Consider the following 15259-nt stretch of genomic DNA (forward strand, 5'->3'; position numbering starts at 1 on the left):
TTTACAAAATTACCACTAAATGACAAATGAAACACACTATATCTTTCACAATCCATATGCGCCTAGGTATGTGAAAAGGGGGCTTAATGCATGTGCGTAAAGTGTCGTCCCAGATTAGCTTCTGCAGTCCGGACAGGCTAATCAGGGTCGACACTTTTCGTTTATAAGATATTTTTCGTTTAAAGAAAGTCTGGACTGCACAGGCTTATCTGGGTCGACACTTTACGCACATGAATTAAGCCCCCTTTGCACAGAGCACAGCTCATTACATTGGTCGACACCAGCAGGTATGCAAGTGTTATTTATCGTAAAGCCAAACATGAAACAGAACCGTTTGCGGTCTCCTGTAAACAACCAAAACATCTGAAGGTGTGTAGGGAATTGTTTATCGAGGGAGTATGGTGATTGTTTCATAAAAAATAGTGTTCTACTTACTACCATTTCAGATCCACAGGTTGCACACAAAGATAATTACTTTTAAATGTGTGCAAAGAGTGTAAACACTCTAGTACGGGTTGTAAAATTCTATAATTTAACGAATTCATTTAAAGTAAGCTTGCTTTAAAATATGCATTTCCACCCTAACAAGATCGAAATTAAAAACTGAAGGTTTGATCAGGAACCCAGAAACAAGATCACTTTTAATTGGCCTCAACCATTTTTTCTGGAATTTCTATGGATTATTCAATTTCCCAAAGTACAAAGCTTTACAAGCATTGCTCTTTATAGAAACAGAAAGGTTTGAATGGATATAATTGCATCATTGCGAAAAGGTAAAGGAGCAAACCACATAAACAACTGAAAAAATTGTTGGACTTGTTTGGCCGTCAATCGGTACAAAATGTCGAAAACAGGATATTATCTCTCAGAAATGTCGATAAGGTAGATTTATATTGCGAGAAAAGAAAACATGATCGCTGATGTTACTTAAACATACAATCAAACCGTCTGCCAGAAGTAATAAATACAATCCCAATGCATTAGGATGCGATTATATTGTAGTGGCGATTTAGGGGAATGTTATATTTTTTGCTGTTAAACAATGTCGTTAAAATCGCATATGTTGCACTTAATTGTATATACGGATCCGATAGTTCAAAAGCTAATCGAACCGATAACAACCTTTTAATTTCAATTGTTTATATGTAACATTTTTCTCAAAGGTAACTATAATACAACTATCGTATAAACGTATTAATTTATAAAAAAATACGTTGTATATATACCAAAAAATGCTTAAAAAAATCGTTAGAACAGATATAACATGTATCATGCTAATTAAACGGATACTACAGTATTTTAATTCGTCAACATGCGCAGTAAACAGATATCTCTGTAATTTTAAATAACAATTTCATTACGTTAAATTGAATATGTTATACATATTATGTATGTAACGGCTACTTCTGAGATCGGTAATTGATTGATTACAAACAACAAAACACACTGTCACAGGTCTACAAAATAAAACACACCGTTTTTGTGTTATTTCCATGATCAGGTGCAAATCACTCAAGACAAAGTACACACCGCGTTAATTTAAATTACTGGTAGGCCTAATTATTCCAGAAATTTGCCAGCCCAAACGCGTTCATATCGCCAGATATCACCTCGCGCCCTGATAACAAATGTGTTTATTGCTGATAACGCATCTGGCTGTCGGAATTAATTAGCTTTTGATTTATACAGGGAAATAATCCATTTAATTGTCAGGGTGCAGGGTTTACGGGGTTTGCATAGATTTACGCACGGGCTGGACAGAATGTAACCACACTGTTAAGAACTTTATGTGTGCAAATATCAAAGTTATTGTTTAACATTTGCAAACGTTTATCTTTCATTTTGTTCCATTATCTTAAGATTTAAGAATAAATCATTGAATTCGTCTGAAATTGGCACCAAAATTTCACGTTGCGTGCAGCATAACCGTGAACATGAATGCATTACACTTCGTATTTTTAGCCAAGAACATAGGCTTATTAAATAATGCATTCTGATGAATTTCACATTGCCATAAGCAGCATAACAATTTTTCTTTAATGCACATTTTGAAATTCTAAAGAAAAATTGTTTAAAAAAAATATTTGAAGAAAAGAACCACATACCGTGTGTTTACATCTATTAACGTTAAAATGTGAACCGCACACAGTAATATGATTCTGCACACTCTTGTAATATTGTCTATATTTATCTATATAATCTCCACATTCGTGTCCACTTTCAGGTTTGCATGTGTTCGTTGGACTGAATGATATGTTTTCTATTTTATTACTTGTTAATATTTGAATATTTGCACTTGACAATTAAAAAAACAATTTTCGAAATAATCGTTGCTTATTTGCCAATAAACAATAGTTTGGCGTTCTGTGTCCGTGTTCACGAAGCTCCATGGGGCGTTAGGGGAATTTCTTAAATTCAAAAATTTCCTTAAAGCCCTGTGAATTTCTTCTGTGGACGTTTTAACATAAAATTGTGTCAAATTTGTATATTTTGCTTCAATGGTTCATAGTTTATCATTATGTTAGCATAAATCATCGGTGTTTAAAAAGAAAATTTGGTTTAAACTTTTCCCCGAAGTACTACTTAAGTTACGATTGCTCTTTGAAGCTTTGTGAATACCGGCCCCTGACGAGTAAGAATACAACCAAGAGGGCGTTTGCACGATTTTCGTAACAATCGCGAAAGAGAACACAAAACTTATTTCGTGTCTATTGAAAATATCAAGAATGAAAAACTACGTCCGGATAAATATTAACATACAAAAACAGCTTTGATATTCCGATTTTAGCTTAAGAAGCTTTTGAGAGAAACATTTAAGACGCACTCTGTGAAAATCGAACTCAATGCAAATACGCGCAGTGTCGTACCGCGCAGTGTCGTACCGCGTTAATAAGTCTCTTCTGAACGTAAACCAAGTTTAGGTGGAAAGTAACGTATCTGTGCGGACTGCATGGAAAGTAACGTACCTGTGCGGACTGCATGGAAAGTAACGTACCTGTGCGGACTGCACAGGCAAATCTAAGTAACGTACGTGTGCTGACTGCACAGGCAAATCTAGGACAAGACGTTACGCACATGCATAAAATCCGGTTTCCCAAGAACACGAGTAAATTTGTTTTTGCTCTTCACTAAAAGCTTCTAAGGACAGATACTATATCATCGTGAATATGTAACGCTAAATAATAATGCCATTCACAGAAACACAAACAACTGTTATCAAATAATCAGAATTATATTTTTAAAATATAACTACATGTATGTCCAATATTGAACGTTGAATATTAAACCTTCATGCAACACTCCGTTGTTATCAATAACACTTTCCCGTATCACCAAAGTAATCCGACAGGACTTGCGCTAAGTCCTTTCGCACACAAACTGACCTCGTCAATTCAAAATTTTCAAACAAACACTATTTTCTAATAATCTCGCAGTGTCAACAGTGACCACATCCGCGCCATATTTACTCCATATCATGATTATTTGCTTAGCACACACGGGCTTAATAGAAACGGAACAGAAGTTAATACGAAGCCAAACGCGTATTGATGTCCACGCTAAAGATAGAAATATTAGCCACAGAAAAAAATTGTGCGTGCGTGACGGGTACGCCATCTTAATAAATTGAATGTAAAACAACAACCAGGAAAACATCAGCAGCATGAAGATTTCGTTTTCAGTTGGAACACTTCAACGTGTCGAATATGAATTACTATTGAACTCACTATTGTAGGCAGGCGTATTCCAGAAGGAGTGCATGAACTTGTATTAACTAAAAGTATCAGTGAACAAATAAGGAAGAAATTTTATTAATAGAAATGTATTTTTTTTTACTATTAAAACGCTCCAATGTTGAAAGAATGTGCAGTTAGAAGTCGTTCCTGACTCCCTTTGCCTGGGGGAAAAATAAGTTTAAATGCTTTTTTGTGTTAGTGATGATCGTAACAAGCATTTGTGTTTGTTGTGTGAATTTCGGTGTCCGCACACGTTGATACATTTTGTGTAAAGCTTTACTCCAAGATTTATATTTTAACTCCACTTTTGTAAAATTAATAGATCGTACCACAAGGGAAATCATGTAAAAACACTTAACACCACTAAATAGTGATCCATAGCAATTTGTTGTACTAAACTTAACCGTAATGTTAAAACTATGTTTAATATCTTTAAGCTGTTTTCTTACAAATATAATGGGATGTTTATTTTAAACTATTAAAATCATTAAGGATGACGTTTAACGTACAGACACAAAGTGTTTACATAAACGAAGGTTTTACACAGAGTTTACTTACATATTATATATATGTGTCTTGTTCTGATAAAACTGGGCTTAATTCATGTGCGTACAGTGTCATCCCAGATTAGCCTGTGCAGTCCGCACAGGCTAATCAGGGACGACACTTTCCTCTATTATGGTATTTTTAGTTTGAAGGAAGTCCCTTCTTACCGAAAATCAAGTTTAAGCCGAAAGTGTTGTCCCTGATAAGCCTGTGCGGACTGCACAGGCTAATCTGGGACGACACTTTACGCACATGAATTAAGCCCAGTTTTCTCAGAACAAGACACACATATATATAAATATATAAAATCATGTTTCAATTAAAGGCTACAAATCGATAATTGTTGATCAAATATTGTAACAATTGAAATAGGTGGAAATCAGCCTCGCAAAGTGCACTTAGTTTGATAAAACAAAATGGCCGCGAATAACGTGATTACGTTAATAGGTAAAAATGGCTGATACATGTTCATGCATATCGGTCCAATTGAGGAGTTTTCGTTTAAACTTATAAAGCGCTTTTGAAAGCAATTTAAATTCTGATCGAAAATGAAAACATAAAGAAGCTTTAATTGTAGTGGATTTCACGTAGCTTTATTATTTTTATTTTACCATGAAAATCCGCGAACAGATAAGCAATAATAAGATCGTTTATAGATCTAATCGCTTTAAAAGCATGTCCTCTAAAATTGTTTTAATACGTTCACTGATAGCTGCGACCCAATGACACTTTATTGTAAATTAATAATTTTAATCATGTTGCCTTTGGATAAATATTTTTCGTAGTGGCATAAGAATTATCATTTAAGTCTTTTAAACTGGTATTGAACTGTCGAATATGAAACTATTAATTATTTATAATTAACACACACAGCTGAGATATGCAATATGACTTTTGGGCAAAGAATTACGGCTTCTATTAATATGAACGACGACACATATGGGCCGTGGTCTGTGAAAATGGGGTTAAATGCATGTGCAGTCCGCACAGGCTTATCATGGACGACACTTGCCGCCTAAACTGGATTTTTGCTAAGAAGATACTTTCTTTAATTCAAATAAACAGACAATATCATAACATCGGAAAGTGTTCGTCCCTGATTAGCCTGTGCGGACTGCAAAGGCTAATCTGGGATGACACTTTCCGAACATGCATTAAACCCCATTTTCACAGAGCACGGCCTAGTGTTTTTTATGATTGTGGCTTTAAAGACCAATACTTTGCCCGTTTTAGGCGTTATCCAGACCAGTTGTTATCGTGTTAATAGGGTTGTATTTTAGTTTGTATAATGGTGGCTGCTAACAAAAAATTATTCCCCCGATAAGTTTCAATTTCATTATTCTTTCATTAACTATATATACCAATAAGAAGTTGAATATTTTAATATAAGTACATGCATTCTTTGTTTTCTATTCGTATCAAAAACTTTCATTGATAACATTTTCTATTTTATAAAACACCAAAGCAAATAATTTTAAAATGGGTTTCACATTTGATAGTTGTTACAATTTATCTTATATTCAGTGGCTCGAATAAAAAAATAAATACAATATGAACTTCTTAACCCTTTGCATGCTGGGAAATTTGTCGTCTGCTAAAATGTCGTCTGCAGAATTTCTAAAATTAGCATTTTCTTCGATTTTTTTTCAAAGAATACTATCAGAATAGCAAACAGTTTGGATCCTGATGAGACGCCACGTTCTGTGGCGTCTCATCTGGATCCAAACTGTTTGCAAAGGCCTTTAAAATTCAGCTCCAGCGCTTTAAGGGTTAAGTTCATATACATAATAACGTTTGCAATTCATTTATATAAATTGTTGTCATAATGATCCACATAATAATTAATACTACTTACAATGTAAAAATAACTCCACAGGCTATAACACTATTATGACATGAAGAACAAACACAATTTAATTGAATTTAAGATCATTCAATGAACCTATAAATATTGTCTTTGAATTATTTCAAACAGTGAGTCCTGCATAACTACATTATATTTTAATTTTCTTCCTTTCTTAAACAATACATTCCGCGTACTCTTAGCAAATTACTTTGTTGGCAACTTTTCCACTTAACATCGAAAGCATTCCTTTAAACGTGTTGCTTAAACATTTAATTGTAGATCTTTTGAATAAAATGTAATACGTACACAATCCAGTAAATGGCATGAGTCCGATTTTAACCAATTCTCACATAGCCTTTGGTTGGGTGGTTGTTTCATTGACGATCAAGTTGGTATCCGCTCTGAATGTAAACACGAACGCTGTGTGTTTAAATAGAGAACTAATTATCACAAGAAATAGGAAGCAGTAAAACCAGTTTCAAAAGAAGCTATTCAGTGTATTATCGCCTCAGATAAGCAGTGGTACGGACTGCGACCAGGGGATTGTGTCTTGAAATCGTCAACGGTGTATATCTGCGCTAAGCATTAAGTGTAATTAAGGAACGAAACGCTAATACTTCCTAACAAATTGAATCAATATTGCTCAATAGTTTTAAATGTAAAAGGCAAGCATCATTTTAAGATTGAGGTACGACTTAAATAAGCAGTATTACTAGAGTAATATTTTGTCCAGTATGTTTTCAAATGACTTTGTGTTTTATTTAGTTCTTGTTTTACATTTGATCGCTTTGAATAATTATGCAACGAATTTGTTTTGGAAATTTGCAGTCAGTTTTAAAATATGAACGAGGTGAAGCTCCAGTTGCATCAGCAAGATACATGTAGATATATCTCATGGTGACTACGAGGTTATTTCTTTGTTATAAATGACAATAGCCCAACAATCAGAAGAATTACAAAAAACAAGACGAAAAGCACTAAATATTAAAACTACGTAGTCGCCTTGAGATGACCAACGCGAGTTCACAATTCAGACATAACGATATTATAATCTTAAATGCAGTACTTTTTTCATAGGACAAGGGTATTTTAACGAGTAATCTTTTGCATAATGAATGTTATTATATGTTATAAAGATAAACCACTAAAACACAAGTGGTAACGTTTAAATTTTGACAATGGAAAAACATTCATAAGAACTGCATAAATATGCTAAACTCGATTTGTTTCCAGATTATGTTCTCTTTGAAGTGAAGCTAAACTGAAATAAACAACTATTAACAGAAACAATACTGATATCAGAAACGATAAATTCTATTCGATCAAAAGTAAGGAATACTTAAAAGCAGCGCATGCGGACATTTAAGATATTTGTTGTGTTAACAGCTACGAATCGGAAACCAACGTTGACTGCTTACATAATTTATGTATAATATCAAACATATAATATAAACAACTACAAAAACTGCGACATTGTAACACACCACGCGGAAAAATATGCATGTCAAGATACAAATAAAGTTGTAACAATATGATAAATTTACATTAAAGAATCAAAGTTAACATGTTCCAATATGCAAATTTTAAATTGTAACTGATTCACATACATTTAAGTCAAGACTACGTTTTTTGTCAATGCAAATCAATTACTGAATTCATTGAGTCGAACAAAAAGGTCGAGAATGTCAAGATGTGCCTTTTTGCTGAGCAGATTCAAATTGGCCAGTGAACACAGACTTATCATGGATGGCACTTTCCGCCAACGCTTGATTATTGTTTAGAAAAAGATCTCGTCTAAAAGAAAAACATCCATAAAGGCAGAAAGAGTCGTCCCTGATGAACCTGTGCGTATTTACACGGCCTCTAATGTGTTCACGAAGCACGTTTTGACGACGCATGACGCTACGACGAAAAAAAATGCGATCACAAATGCTCAAAACGACCAGAATGTGATCAGGGAGCCAACGCATATAACCATTGGATGCTTTGGATTATTCAACAAATAATCTCAGACGTGGCAATTTATTTCAAGCATATATTGTATTGTGTGTAAGCATTATCAACGTGCACTTTATAAACATTTAATAGCAAATCTAAGCAAACGGGAGACATAAAGGTCACACCCAGCTGTTTGCATGTGTCTAGATGCATGTGCTTACACTGGTCGTTTTACAAATGAATGCACACACGTTGTGTTAAAAGAATCCAATTATACCGGTCTATGGCGGAAAAGTTTTTCATTCCTCTTTTCAAAGAAGTGTCCGAAGGTTTGGTGAAAATTGTGTTTTTTTATTTTGTTTGTTGTTGTATCTGGTATTTAATAGGTTATTGGTCACTTGTCGAAAATAAAAGAGTACCTCAAATAACAATAATTTATTTCCTGAATATATCGGCGGGACTTATGTTTTTCCTTTTTATATGGTTTGTTAGCATGTTAAGTAAGCTAAGTTGGCGAATAATGCACATGCGATTTTAATGTGGACTTCTTCACGCAATCGGCATCGCATAAATATTGTCAGGGGATTTGTTTTTATATAATTATTTACACTACTTAAACCGATTTTAGCAATCAGAAAATATCTAATAGTCTGCCCTTTTAATAAATAGAACAATTATGACTATAAAAAACTATTAAGACGCTTTTATAATCAACATGTAAATTGTGTGAAAGTCTTGCTGCCGACAAAATGCGACATCGTAAATTTCTCATTTGTAAACAAATATTATCCATATTTTTGCTATGACTAACTTTGTTTATTTCTAAAAGATTCTTGATCCTTTAAAAGGCGATTTAAGCAAATATGTCAAACGCAAATGACGCTTGACCTTACATTATCAATTTGTAAGGCTAGCATACCGAGTAAGAGCATAACAACTATGGGCATGACGTTGTAAAATGTCTAAATAACATTAACGTATTTACAAATAGCACGGTAAGCAATACCATTTGTTTGTTTTTTGTATTTTCTTAAGTACAATTTATAGTCAAAACGTACGGTTACGTTGCAGGTAAACAATATGGGGAAAGTTGCAGGCAAAACAATAACACGGCAGAATTTAGGAATTGGTAAAACGATATGATTGGCAATGTGTGGCATAAATAAGAGAGCTACACAACGTTAGGCTTCCATTACAATGCCAAACAGTACTGATTAAACTGCACTTACCCGCCATCTCTGTGATATTTCAATGAATAATGAATATGGTATGGCAACAGAAAACAAGCCATCAGCGTCAATATTCTCAGATAAACGTTTAACAATGAACTTTGACTTTTGAGCTATAGGTACTCTCATTCCATCTAATCAGACTCGTGTGGAAGTGCTTAGTACTGTTATTATCTTTAATTCCGTAACCGAATTGCAGAAATAATCAACATTTAAATATTTAAACCACCCAATTTACTGTGATGTTTATATAAATCTATGAAATTAAAAAACATCGTACTTATTTGCCAAGCCATCTTGGATCTCTTCTTCAGCTCCAAGTTTGCAGTGTCCACATAATATGTTATAGTATTACCATTTCATAAATCTCATTCTTTATGAGAAAACTCAATCACTTTTTTTCAAAACCACCGTTGCCCTAACTCGATGTTATTGTTTAATGAACAGTTCACATAGTGCAAACGGAACAAAACGGTATCAAATCGCATAGTGTATTCCTTGCAAAACAAAGCAGAATTCGGACAATAAATCAAATATCTATGCATTAGCCCTTCCGGAATGCCAATTTTTAATGTTGGCCAGTTTTAAAGCATTATAAATGTAGTTGAGAGATAAACAAGAATACATTGAATATAAATAAATACATGCTCTTTTGTCAAACATCAGGAAAAAAAGCAAAACCAACATCAAATAAAAGTTGTACAGTAAGATGGTAGCTCTACATTTCAACTTTATTTCTCACGCATGCCTGCATTTTTTTAAATGTCGGGTTCTCGTGCAATTCTCCCATGTACTTTTCATTTCAAATAACCTTAGTAGCCTCTTTATTTAGTTTAAACCTTTTTATCTCAGCTCGATTACATTGAAAGCCTTAAACTTATTTAAACGCTCTCGACTCCGTGTCCTGGGACTAGAACCATTACTTGGTGTGTTTGGGGGAGATCTGAAGAACGCTCCCAGTTTGAATCAAACCCTTGACCTCCCGGTCGCTAGGCGAGCACCATATTCAGATTACAGTATACTAAATAATCGTTTCATGTAGGGTTGTACTCTCTAAAAAAATATCATAGTTGACTCGAAGGCATGTTTTACACTTTAATGCCTGAAATATGATAAAGTTGGGGACTAAAGTAAAGCCTTGCACTTGAAAAAGGTTACATTCCACTAAGAAACGGCCGAAAAAAAAGTTGCAAAAACAGTCGATTTTGATTCGTGTCAAGTTCTTTCTTGGATTGAACATGACCTATCTTTTTTATTGCATACATCGATTCGGCTTAGAATGGCCTTTAAGAAAAGGTATGGTTATGGGGGTCTCTATGTGCGAAATGTTGCATTTATTTTCGCTCAAAGTTGTCGCTTTTACATTGAATTATATAGGGAAACTATTAAGTATATTCTGACCTATTCACTTCGCCATGGCGGACTCTTTATTTGCCATCTCATAGAGGCCACATTTTATTTGAACTCACTAACAATTACCATTTTGTATAGCAATTGATTCTATTTTGCAATGTTTTCAATCACATAATTTCGACATTGACTACACTATGCCATTATATACACGATATAAACAAAGTAATACATTAACCCATTAATGCCTTGCGCCAAAACAAAAGGTCTTGGCAAACAGCGTCTCATCAGGGTCTGCGCTGTTTGCTTAAATGAATTTCTGTAAGAAATATTCTAAAATTAGAAATAAATATACCAGACATCCCTAATTTTGGAAATGAACTGATCAAATTTAGAAGGATGGGAGAGTCCACTCGGCATAAATGGGTTAAAGGTGTTTGCTAGTGAGAATTCAACAATTATGTTCAGGCACTTGTGTGGTAATTTATGTGTGAACAAGCATATTGTCAGCATTATCAATGCACAATTTATGAGAGTAAAACACCACACAAGCGTATATTGAGGCCATAAATGATATGGGAAGCGGACAACGACAACGAGCGAGGCATGGTATTGTAATGCGCATGGGGGGTTAGAGGGTTAGGGTATGGGTTAGGGTTAGGGGTCGGGTTGGGTTAGGATTAGCCTTAACCCATACCTTAACCCTAACCTAACCATAACCCAGGGTTATCTCCCCTATACCATGCCTCGCTCGTTGTAATTGTCCTCTTCCCATAAATGTCACATGTTAAATCGTTTACATTTGTTTTGGTCTATTAGTTGAAGAATGGCATAACAAATAATGTATCATGACGTAGAGTTTTCTGTTCAAATCGTATACGCTATCAACCGCTGTGTATATCGACGTGTGGTAGAGACTGCGCTAGAATACTTGCTCTTTTTTTTGCTAACAATGACACAGCATGTGTTATATTTTGTATCAAATTCTGTGTATTTTGGGCCAACGGCCTTTATTAACTTTATAAACTGAGTTGAGTTGAGTTGAGTTGGTTAATATATTTTATTTGTACTTCATAAGTACAGAACTGTTTATAATTTTCTCTTACTGTATTGTCTGATGATATATATTTTTTATTTATCTTAAGAAAACTAATCATTTATTACCAAATTTCCTTCGGGATTTTTTTATATTTCTAACGGTTGTATTTTTTATTTATTTTAAGAAAATTAATCATTTTAAATCGAATTTCCTTAAGAATCTTTTTTTTTATATATTTCTAACAGATGTGAAAGATTATATGATGTATATAATCGTTGAACACTTTTATAATTTTTAGAACCATCGTCTCTCGTAACTCTTTTAGAGTGGTTTTGTACATATATATATAATGATTTTGTACTGCCTTTCTGTGTTTTATGTACAAAAGTGAGACGTTAATAAACTATTCTGTCTGTCTGTTTGTCTATATATACCAATACTATGTATTTTGTCGTGGTGTTAAAAAAAATTCATTCAATGTGTTTTTTTTTCATTCAATCTTTTGTGTGTGTAATTTTTAAGTGTTTTGAAACTCTGTATAAGCCTTTATAACTAATGAATCACAGAATATTCTCTGGAGCATGGGTATATTACGTTTTGTTTGTAAACTGTACACTTATTCCACGGGAATGATCAATAATGTGAATTAGATACATCGGTACGTTTTACATTTAATTTGTAATTTTTTGTCAGAGGATATAAGGTTTTTCGCACTGTTTGCGACTGAAATGAAATACAAAAAGGTAACACGTAATCCTGGAAACGCATTACCGATAAGTATCGAGTAAAAAAAAGACAATTTCGATTTAAAATTACGAAGTTAGGATATTAACATGGGAATAAAACAAGTACAAGAATAAACTATTTTTTTCGCTCGTAAATATTCGGATATTTTCGTAAATTCACATGGAATATATTGTGACACAAAAACTAAAAACGAGCATATTGTATCTCGTTAAATCTATATTACCATACCACAAGTAGCGTTGAAATTTTGGCTATTACTATCAGCAACACTAATAACTATATTTTTAAGAAATATTCAACGAAATTTTCATTGATTTCAATATTTCACTAGTCAATGTGTGTGATTAATCATATACAACCATTTTGTCAATTACTGTGTTGAACGTACACTAATGGCATCTATTCAATTCTTCGAAATCAGTGATGGAACAACGAGTGAAAACACGTGCGGGTCTCTCATTGGAAGGTGCTCCCGTAAAATGTCCAAGTTAAATTTATTTAAATCATATTATAAATCAATTAAAATAATGTTCAATAGCAAATCAGAAATGTTTGCACATTTATATTATATGAATCTTACCGGTTGCAATTACGTCTCTTAAATGTTTCTCGACAAAAATTATGTTTACAATTCATCCTTATTTTCAAAAGTAACAAGTAAAAAAATAGCGGTTTAATTAATATTTTAGCACAAACAAATCAAGAGTTCGTTGAACAGCACACGTAAAACTGACATCGAGCGCCAGCAAAAAGTAACGTTATTTGTAAAACAAGTTTAAGATCTTGCCTGTTTATATTCCATTGCTTTTTCTTTCATTGCAAGCACAAGGTGTGGTCATTAATGGACTGAATTGTAATTTAAATAGCCGTTTTAAACAAACATGCCAAACACCAATCGTAGCTCTTGACCTCTTAGTGTCAATTCTAAACATAGAATACTATTCTGTCGAGGCAGTATGTGTTTGGAAATAGAGACTTAAACCCGAGATGACCCATCATGAAAACTCAACTACGAAATATCGGTAACGGCTACACAACCAACAACATGCATTTAAGAGTTACAGGAATGATTATATCGGACATGTAAATGTAATAAATTTACTATAATAATGAATACTACTACTAATAATAATAATAATAATAATAATGATAATAATAATAATAATAATAATGATAATAATAATAATAAACAATACATTCCGCGTACTATTTGCAAATTACTTTGTTAAGCAACATTTCCACTTCACATCGAACGCATTCCTTTAAACGCCTTGCTTAAACTTTAATTGTAATTCTTTTAAATAAAATGTAATACGTACACAATCCAGTAAACGAAACAAGTCCAATTTTAACACATTCTCACATAGCCTTTGGTTAGGTGGTTGCTTCATTGACGAAAACCAGGCATTTGATCAAGTTGGTATCCGCTCTGAATGTAAACACGAACGCTGTGTGTTGAAATAGAGAACTAATTATCAGAAGTAAAAGTCAGCAATAAAACCAGTTTTTCAAAAGAAGCTATTCAGTGTAGTATCGCCTCAGATAAGCAGTGGTACGGACTGCGACTAGGGGATCTCGTCTTGAAATCGTTAACAGTGTTTATCTGTACCGAGCTTTAAGTATAATTGAGGAATAGAACACTAATGATTCCATAAAAATTGAATTGCTATTGCTCAATAGTTTTAAATGTAAAAGGTCAGTAACATTATACAATTGAGATGCGACTTAAATAAGTAGTATTACTAGTTTCATATTGTGTCCAATATGCAAAAACAATATTACTGTTAGATTGTTTAAGTGGTTGATTCTAAATATAATCGCTTCGAATAATTATACAACGACTTTGTATTGGAAATTGCGATCAGTTTTACAAATATGAACGAGGTGAAGCTCCAGTTGCATCAGCAAGATAGATATATCTCATGATCACTGCGAGGTTCTTTCTTTGTTATAAATGACAATAGACCAACAATCCGAAAAAATTACAAAAAACAAGACGAACAACACTAAATACTAAAACTTTGGTAGCCGCTTTGGAACGGCAAATGCGAGTTTACAATTATCTAAGATGTACTACACATTGAAAGTTGTAAATGAAACGTAAACTTACAACATCGGAATTCAAATCGAACATAATAAAGGAGGTTTGTGTATCGCTATTCAAATATAAACAGAACAAAACTTCAGGTGCAATTAAATAAACCTAGTATAATTGCTCTTCAGACATTATGACATCATAATCTTAGATGCAGTTCTATTGTTTTAATCGGACAAGGGGATTGTTTTGTGATTAATCCTATGAATAATAAATGTTACTATATGCTATAAAGATAACCAACTAAGCACAAGTGATAACTTTATAATTTTGACAGTAAATAAACATGCCTAAGAACTGCATGAATATGCTTAACTCGATTTGTTTTCAGATTATGTTCTCTTTGAAGTGAAGTTAAATTCAAATAAACAACTATTAACAGAAACAATACTGATATCAGAAACGATAAATTCTATTAGATCAAAAGTTAGGAATACTTTAAAAGCAGGGCATGGGGACATTTTAGATATATGTTGTGTTAACAGTAATGAATCGGGAAACCAACGTTGACTGATTACATAATTAATGTTTAATATAAAACATTTAATATAAACAACTAAAAATACCCTGACATTGTAACACACCACGCGGAAATATATGAATATCGATATACAAATAAAGGTGAAATTTATGATAAGTTTAGATAAATAAAAGAATTGAAGTTAAATTGTTCCATTATGTTCATATTAAATTATTACTATTTTACATGCATTGTATTCAAGATGTACGTTTTAT

At 33.2% G+C, this 15259-nt stretch overlaps 1 protein-coding gene across 1 annotated transcript in view; it reads right to left on the minus strand.

Moving 5' to 3' along the window:
• The window catches only part of LOC127874060 (prostaglandin E2 receptor EP2 subtype-like), an 80962-nt gene that overhangs the window by 3435 nt on the left and 62268 nt on the right, over positions 1-15259 (minus strand). Inside the window, 1 exon segment of the mRNA XM_052418170.1 lies at positions 13749-13858. The gene's annotated coding sequence lies outside the window, so the exon portion shown is untranslated.

Source organism: Dreissena polymorpha, chromosome 3 (assembly GCF_020536995.1).
Source record: "Dreissena polymorpha isolate Duluth1 chromosome 3, UMN_Dpol_1.0, whole genome shotgun sequence".
Lineage (NCBI taxonomy): Eukaryota > Metazoa > Mollusca > Bivalvia > Myida > Dreissenidae > Dreissena > Dreissena polymorpha.